General features: G+C 35.6%; 1 long non-coding RNA gene and 1 pseudogene across 1 annotated transcript; both read right to left on the bottom strand.

Moving 5' to 3' along the window:
• Positions 1–862: 862 nt before the first annotated feature.
• LOC147491921 (F-box protein PP2-B13-like) lies at positions 863–2,348 on the bottom strand (annotated as a pseudogene).
• A 2,068-nt stretch (positions 2,349–4,416) lies between these two features.
• Positions 4,417–6,521, bottom strand: LOC147491920 (uncharacterized). The gene is made up of 2 exons (XR_015198027.1): positions 6,346–6,521; positions 4,417–4,648 (listed from the first exon to the last, which is right to left on the bottom strand). It is a non-coding gene; the product is annotated as an uncharacterized LOC147491920 (long non-coding RNA).
• Positions 6,522–8,239: the final 1,718 nt, after the last annotated feature.

The following is an 8,239-nucleotide window of genomic DNA, read 5'->3' as shown; positions in this document are numbered from 1 at the left end:
CCAAAGGAGGAGCTGATCTAGAGATAATTTCTTTGTAATCAGATGGAAGAAATTTCTCCCACATAACATCAGACTTTGCAACATTTTTTAATGAACATGCAACTAATGACGACCTACACGTATCTCGAGGAGATGGGAAGGAGATGATGTGTGAGATGCATCCTTCTGGCACCACAAAGAAATTCGCTTCTTGCATTGTCAAATTTATGTGTCTCTTTTCCCTCTTTTTTGTTGTTTTGGCTGAGATGAGTTTCAAATGCCTCTTTATATACAGAGAATCAAGATCACCACATTAATTACCGATATCCACACGGGATTCCATAAATAGGGTGCGTATGAGCGTATCCACATTAAATGGACCAAAAACGAAAAATGATGTCCAAATACCGGCATATATCTCGTAGAGTACTCTAATACCATCAATCCGAAAGCAGATCAACACACGACATTTTCATTTTGTCAATGCTGAAATCTGAATATTGATTTTGATTTTGATTTTGATTTTTTTTTTTCGCTATCCGAACCTGAATATTGAATCGAAGATAAAACAAAGTTGTGATACACCGTGCGCCATGTTTTCATTTTTCTCCTTACAATTTATGTAACCAAAGTAGATAGTACCATAACCTTTGCGGTAGTTGCAGAAAAGGCGACTTCTTTGCCAAAAGCCTTTTTCAAGCTTCCTGCACATCTCCACTAGCCGACCAAACTTTGAGGTCTTGAGGAGTTGGATCTTTAACTTTAGAAATTACACGTTTAAAGTACGTTCTATGTAATTTTTCTTGTGGAATCTATGAGTGTTTATGGTTATGTGTTCTTTATAAAAGTTTATCATAAGGAATATGATTTGCAACAGAATGAGTTGAACAAATATTTCCCATTCAATCTTTTTCAATTATTTATCTATTTATATAACAAAATCAAGAATACATGATAACAATGCAATTGCGCTCACACAAGTATAAAATCTGCTAAATAACCGTTACAGAGCAAAAAAAACATAACTAATCGATTAGGTGTTGTTTAGGTGCTAATCCCTTTAGGCTTGACCTCAGTACCTTCAACAATAAGTCCAGCCTTCCAGTGACCAGCCTTCACCTCTTGCAGGCTCATCTCAACCACTCCATCTTCTCCTTGCTCATTATTAAAATCTCCTAATTATATCTCCATTCACCCGTCTCTCCTCTCGTTTGGAAATCGACCCTCATATCGAGCGGCTGATGACAATGCTGGCGTAAATACGTGACCAAACCTGCGGCGTATCAGCCCAAGATGTTGTGGTACATATATCATATGTGTGGCCTGCAGTTGCATTCAGGATCTAAGAAAACCGTACGTTCTCCACTCGCACTACCTCCCCCTCCAAGAAATTTGACTGAGACCTCTGTGGGTGGGTCTTCAAGTCCACATGCCTGATCAAAAAATTTGATTACAAGGTATGCCTCATAGCTAGGTAGTCGTTGGTGAAAGGATTTGAGTATCTATCTTCACTTTGATGTGAAGCCAACACACATTTATAAGTTCAGCAGCTTCCGCAAACCTGTAGTATTATCTGACCGTAAATATTTAAAGAGGTAGAAATGGAAACAGAGAAAGGTAGCAAACCTATAATACATTATTTGTTTAAGTTATCAAAACTAAATATTCAAAAAGATCGAAAGAGCCATAGAAAGAAAATAAAGAGACCTGGAGTTGGGTAAAGGTATCCATTTCTAGTATTGAGGAGTGTCGCTCTAGGTAATCTTGAGCTCTTTTGCTCCAATCATGAAACATTTATTGCCACTCATTTTGTCAAGGTTTACACTCTACTAGTATTGTCATTCATTAGGAAAGCCAAGTACTAACAAACACAATAAAGAGGCAAAAAACAAACAAAAAAAATTGAAATAAAGAATAACTTAGCACATACAATCTGAGATGTAGTATCTACGTTGGGTTGACTGACATTTTATCAAATTATCCAAACATACAAAATACAATATTTTGCCGCGGAAATCAACGGTTATAAGTCATAACTCCAAAGACAAAAAAAATCACGAAAGTGATTTAGTAAATTTCACCTTTATCATATTTTCACAATGGCATATATATATTGTCAATGGTTTCCTACATTTATGAAAATAATAATGTACAACTTTTGAATACTGCCAAGTGTCAACCACCTAAAGTCCTAAACAAAATGATAATAAATGATAAGATCAAAAGCTTTCATCTATATTGATTCTCAATCAATTAGGTGTAATTCATTCAAAACCACAATCTTATATCAAGATAGATCATCTCTGACTATATGAAACTAAACTAAGTTTTCACCAGGAATGATCAAAACCAAAGAACATAGTAGGCATACTTGTACAGTAACTTGATCTGATCGACCCTTGTTTTTAAAAAGGAAGCAGATGATCACTTGATCCCATCCAAAAACCTTCTAACCTTCAGATGTTTTTAAAAAATACAATTTAATCATCAGGAATTGAATCTTGTTATTTATAAATAGATCGGTCGACTTATCACCAAAGGTCTTTATGACTTGTGTCGAGTGGATTATTATTACCTGAATCAACCTAGGAATTTTCAAAGATGGCCATTTCTAAATTTTTTGCTCTAATAATATAAACAATGTAAAAATGAATTTAGTAAAAAAGAAGTCATAGCATGCATGGCACCGTTGTTGGATGATATATTAGATGCTTCTAGCAATGCATGCAAGCTTAGTACTATGGCTAGTAGGCATTAAGTCGCCAGAAAAAAAAATGATAATAAGCTAAATGAGTGCTGTCTTGGTAATAGTTCTACATACTAATACAGTAATACATGTCTAACTTCATACAATAATAAGTCCAGCCGCGAGTCAGGAAACTGAGCTATTTTGTTAAGTTGAGGCACTATGTGCACTATGCCAATTATTATCTTGCAATAGGGGATTTCAGTGTAGTCGCTCCTCCCTATCCTTCTAAAAACTAAGGCTATCGTGTTGATAGGGGACAATTACATAATATAAACCTATAAGAACTTCAAGAATAGAATAAAATGTTTAGGCATGTCACCATGAGATACATTATATATATTTCTGCGGCAGAAAAAATTTGTAAAGACCTCGTAATCTTCTAGACTCTAACATTGGAAATGTAATTGCACTCACAAATATAATGTTGAATTCAGTAAAGCATCTTTGACTCATCTATAACTCATCACTAAACAACATTGTTTAACTCACAACAACAGAGCTAGAAGGTTTCTAGTGTTCTACAGCTTAAGACTTGGGAGGTTAGGCCCAAGGTCTTAGGTTTGATTCCTTCTTCACGGGGGATAAAAATTAGAAGGGGATTAAGGAATAAAAGTTTTTTTTAATAATTAAAAATAAAATGAGTGAGCGTATTGACCATACCAGCAAGGTACTTGGTAATAATTCCCTTGTGTCTTATTGTATGTCATCTTAAATCTTTTCCACCAAAACCTTCATTAGATGTGTAGGACCAACTTGACCATTGTCAGGTGCATAGTTGTTATTCCTCTGGATATCCATTCTCCGAGAAAAATATTGTATAACCAACTACTACAACCTTAGAACTCATGTGCAACTTGTGTAGCATTCACGATGAAAATAGATATAAAAGTTGGCAGAAATTTTGGATGCAAAAAATATCGTGCTTCAAACCTAATATAATCCTAAAGCACCTTAAGCTCAAACAATAGTACTATATCCTAAAATGTTGCCCACTGCTCCTTATAGCAATACAACAAATCACTGCACCTTAGTGACCAAGCTTGTAGCAATACAACAAATCACTAAGGTCCTTTCACACTCGATCAGGCATAACACCAAACGTATAGTGAGGCACACCAATACATAAATTTTTAGATCCATCAAAAGAGGGAAAAAATAGATGAGTTTACATTTAGTACAAAACTGGTCTTTTAGTAAAAACTTATGTGCATTATGTTTGTACCGAAGCTAAGTTATAGATGAGTTGAAGTTGTCTAAGAATTCAAATCCAATAATAAACTAATACTTGTTAATCAATCTGGTTCAGCCTTTCTAAATGATCTTTTTATGTTTGCCCTTGTTTCCACACCTTATATGAAGTTCTCAAAGCAGTTGGGTCTTGGTTTTCCGAGGCTATATCTAATTTACAAAGAACTTGGCAGGCATGTCGGAACTGGTAAAACTTGTTGTTGGTGGTGGTTGTTGAGTGTGTGTGTGTGTGTGGTGGTGGTGGTGGGATGTCTTGACAACCCATGGAAAGAAAAATTGCACCTGCAATTGACTTTAGCATGTTAAAATTGAGCAATAAGCTAGAAGGCCATCCTGTTTTTTAGTTGCCACGTCAAGACTGCAAAACTCAAGAACTGATGGGGATTCCTTTGGCAACTTGAGTTTGGTGGTGGGAGCACAAAAAAGGAAACAAACCAAAATATTGAAACCACAACATAATTATAAGAAGAACAATTAGAGATTTCAGTTCTTGTCTTGCCAACAAAAACTAAGAAAATTAACTGTCTCATTAAACAAATTTGAAATATGTAAAACATAAATATATCTAACCGCTATGTAGTTTTGCTATTTCATTAGTTGCAACACCCCTCCAAATCCACCCTCAGTAGTCACCACCATCATTTCTAGTACTGCTGTCGAGAGTTGAGACCCCTGTAGCAAAGAGAAAGCAACATCAACAACCCCAAAAACAACACCACTCCTCTAGCAATTGACAATCCCACTATTAGAAAAGCTAATCTTCTCCCACTATTAGTTGAGAGGATAATTTTGCAAAGATATGTAAATGATTAGTGGGTAGTAGTAGAAAATTGTATCTAAAACTCAACTTTATGAATCTATTATCATCATTCACCAATGAAGATATCCTAATCAATGACAGCATCCTTCTTATGCAACAACCTTTTAAATATTTGATACCTGCAAAAGCAATATAATACACTACTCTTCTAAGCTTGATCAACATCCATCCTGTTTAAGGTGTTTGCTAGTTAATGGAACTATAACATGCAAGTGAAACAGGAATGCTAAGTGAAGAGTGCAACTTCTATGACTGCAAATATCCAAAATCCTTATATACCAATTACCAAAAGCTTTGTAGAATTGCAAAACTTTGGTATTCCTTAATTAAGGGCCAAACTGAAAATATGAGACTTACCCAACTGGTTTAATCGCTTCAGAAAAAAAGTATTCACCCTCTACATGCCACGAACTCAGAGTTGATTAAATGGTTTACAAAACTTGCAATCTAACCAAAGAACAAAGATAGGAGAAAGAACAAAAATCAAATCAGTGAGGTATTAATTAGAATACTAAAAATTAAATGATGTCCCCATTGAAATGGTGGTGTCAAGGTTCTCTAATTTGCTTACTCCATGTTTGAATTGAAATGGAATATCAAATTTCTTAGCTTCATCCGTCAACCAAATGGCTGCTTGTTCCAACACCTCTTACTGTTCAATACTTGAATATATAAGAGCTATCCATCTAACAAATGAATCAAATCAAATAAGCTCTACCGGAGGTGCTGAAGACTAAAAGTGAGGAATGAATAAATTTGAACGTTCGAGAAATTAGAAATTAGCTGGCGAAATCCATCGTTGTATGACACACAGTTTTAATGGGGGAGAAGTAAGGATTTATTTCTATATTTGAGAACTAAGAGTGGCAAACCAAGTGAAGCGTTTTTGTGAGTTTTATTTGTTTTGAATTTTCGATGAAGAAGTTCAACAGAGAGGACACCAATCGTTAAAAGTCATTTACTCTCTTAGTAATTCTAATAGTGCTAATTAACTGTTTTTAATTTTCTAATTGTGCACTGCAGTGCCTCCTGACCCTTGATTTATACCACCTTAAATTGAATCCTAGCCTTTGGCTATAAAAGCAGCCCTTTTTGGCCAAAATGCTTGGTTATTACTTATTAGCCATTTGTCCTTCACGTCAAACTTCAATTTTAACATATAGGCATAAGATAATGTAACGCTCTAATTGCCTCATTGCATTTGTATTTTGATCAAAACTTAACACACTTGGATCCTAAAAAGATAATCACAAAAGACATGAAAACACAACACAGGAGAACTAAATAGATGTTAACAACATGTGTTATTGAAATAAATATATAAACAGAATAATAAATAAAAATGTCATGGCTGGAGATCAAGTTAGGACTTTGTACAGTAAGCATTTTGAGAGTGAGGCCAACGGATATAATCAAAATTTCTGAAAAAATATGAAATGAAACAATGGGGGGTCAAGAACATGAAGCAATCGGGGCATACTTGGAAATATTGCTCAAATATTAGAGCATATAAAATCAAAAGCTTTGAGTTTCACTAATTGGGATAAACCTTTGAGTTTCTCTTTTGGGCGAAGGTTTTAATTATTGAATCCCAACCGTGTCCAAGGTCTTAAGGTCTTAATGGCGAGACCGAGAACGAAAGGTTTGAACACTTGACTCGTGTTGACATGAGGTTGCTCTAGCCAACCTAACCACACCCCAATTCTCTTGAATTCTTGACATGCCATTTCTGTTTCATCAAAGCAATCCAAACCTCAATTTCGGAATATTTCATAAAAAAATACATAAATAATAAGTGATGAACTCCAAACAAATTGAAAAGTTTCACCTTTCAGCCAAATCAGGGAGTTATAGGCTAAAATGAATTGACATAATTATGCAATGAAACAAATCAAACAATAAGTTGAAAATAAAATTTTCAGAAAGCTTGGGGGTTTCAATGAGACAAATAGATTAAAATTAGGTATTGAATTTTCAAGAAATTCAGCAAAACCCACTGACAAAAACATGAGAAAACCAAAACAATGAAACCTCACAAAACTCAAAACCTCTCAAGGATCGAATTGAGCATCAAACTAACCTTTTCTTTGATGTTGAATTAAAATCAAAACCCTTGGACAAATTAAACTTCAAGAGCAGGAGAAAATATGATTTTTTTTTTTTTTCATTTTGTTATCTTTTACTTTTGACAAAAGAAATGGGGAGACGGAAAGAGATTGAGAGGGAGACGGAATGAGAAAGGACTATGTGTATTTATGGTAATTAAAACACGTAATTAATATGAAGTGGGCATTTATTGTGTGAGCGTACAATTTAAAATGGCGTGGATTTGGTTTTTTAATTAACTACTACATGGAAGGACTGATTCCCCTACTAAACAGTGTTAAGTGACACTTTAATTGAAGGACAATATGGGTATTACTACGAATTTACATGGGTGTAAAAAGACCAAATAGTCATTCTTAATAGTATTTAAGTGCTTCATTTAATTATTCATTGGGGGGGGGGGGGTATTATGCGTAAGAAAAATACTCGGATGAATTTAAGAGTCCATATTAGTTATAGGAGATACTACTAGTAGAGATATTGTTCCGGCCCCCACAAATGTGGCCCAATAAAAGCCCAATTCAATACAAACTCACACAGTCACACTCAGAACCCACGCTCAGAACCAGCATACTTACCTACTTACAATAAATCCCATGCTCAGAGCCCAAAAAGTCCACGCTCAGAGCCCATACTCAGAGCTTATCTATAATAAAGCCCATGCTCAGAGCCCACGCTCAGAGCTTATCTACAATAAAGGCCACACTCAGAGCCCATGTTCAAAGCCTATGCTTAAAGCCTACATACTTACACGTAAAATCAATGTCAATTGCGCACATGTTTTGCGAGTCAAACAACTTCCACAACTTCTTTCACATTCAAGATTCACTTCCATCAGCTTCATATCGTGTGACAGTTCTCCCATGTTTTGCGAGTCAAACAACTTCCACAACTTCGTCCACATTCAAGATTCACTTCCATCAATTTTATCCCACGATTGGAATATTGGAGAACGAGGAAGTAACTATCACCAATCCTACCTATAAAATCCAACCTTCGTCATTCTCCAGAACTACGCAATCGAGACTTGAACCCAAAGCAATACAACATTTGGGTATGTAGGCAACTTCAAACCGAAGTCCAGTCTCAACTCTTACCAACAACCATCCCCTTCGTAATTTTTCCGAAAAGATCACTTCCGACCCAACTGGTGTGTTTTGGAAAAACTTGTTGAAACATATTTGGCGCCGTCTGTGCTCTTACCCTCAACCACAAAACAAAAGTTACAACAATGGCTTCTCGAAAAACAGACAACGGTGAAAGGCACACAAGTTCAGCACTCATCTTTTGCTGGGAATTCACTTTCCAAGTCCGATGGTCCTCACCCATCTACGACT

This window comes from Coptis chinensis, chromosome 6 (genome assembly GCF_015680905.1).
Source record: "Coptis chinensis isolate HL-2020 chromosome 6, ASM1568090v1, whole genome shotgun sequence".
Taxonomy (NCBI): domain Eukaryota; kingdom Viridiplantae; phylum Streptophyta; class Magnoliopsida; order Ranunculales; family Ranunculaceae; genus Coptis; species Coptis chinensis.
This window is presented reverse-complemented; position numbering and strand designations above follow the sequence as displayed.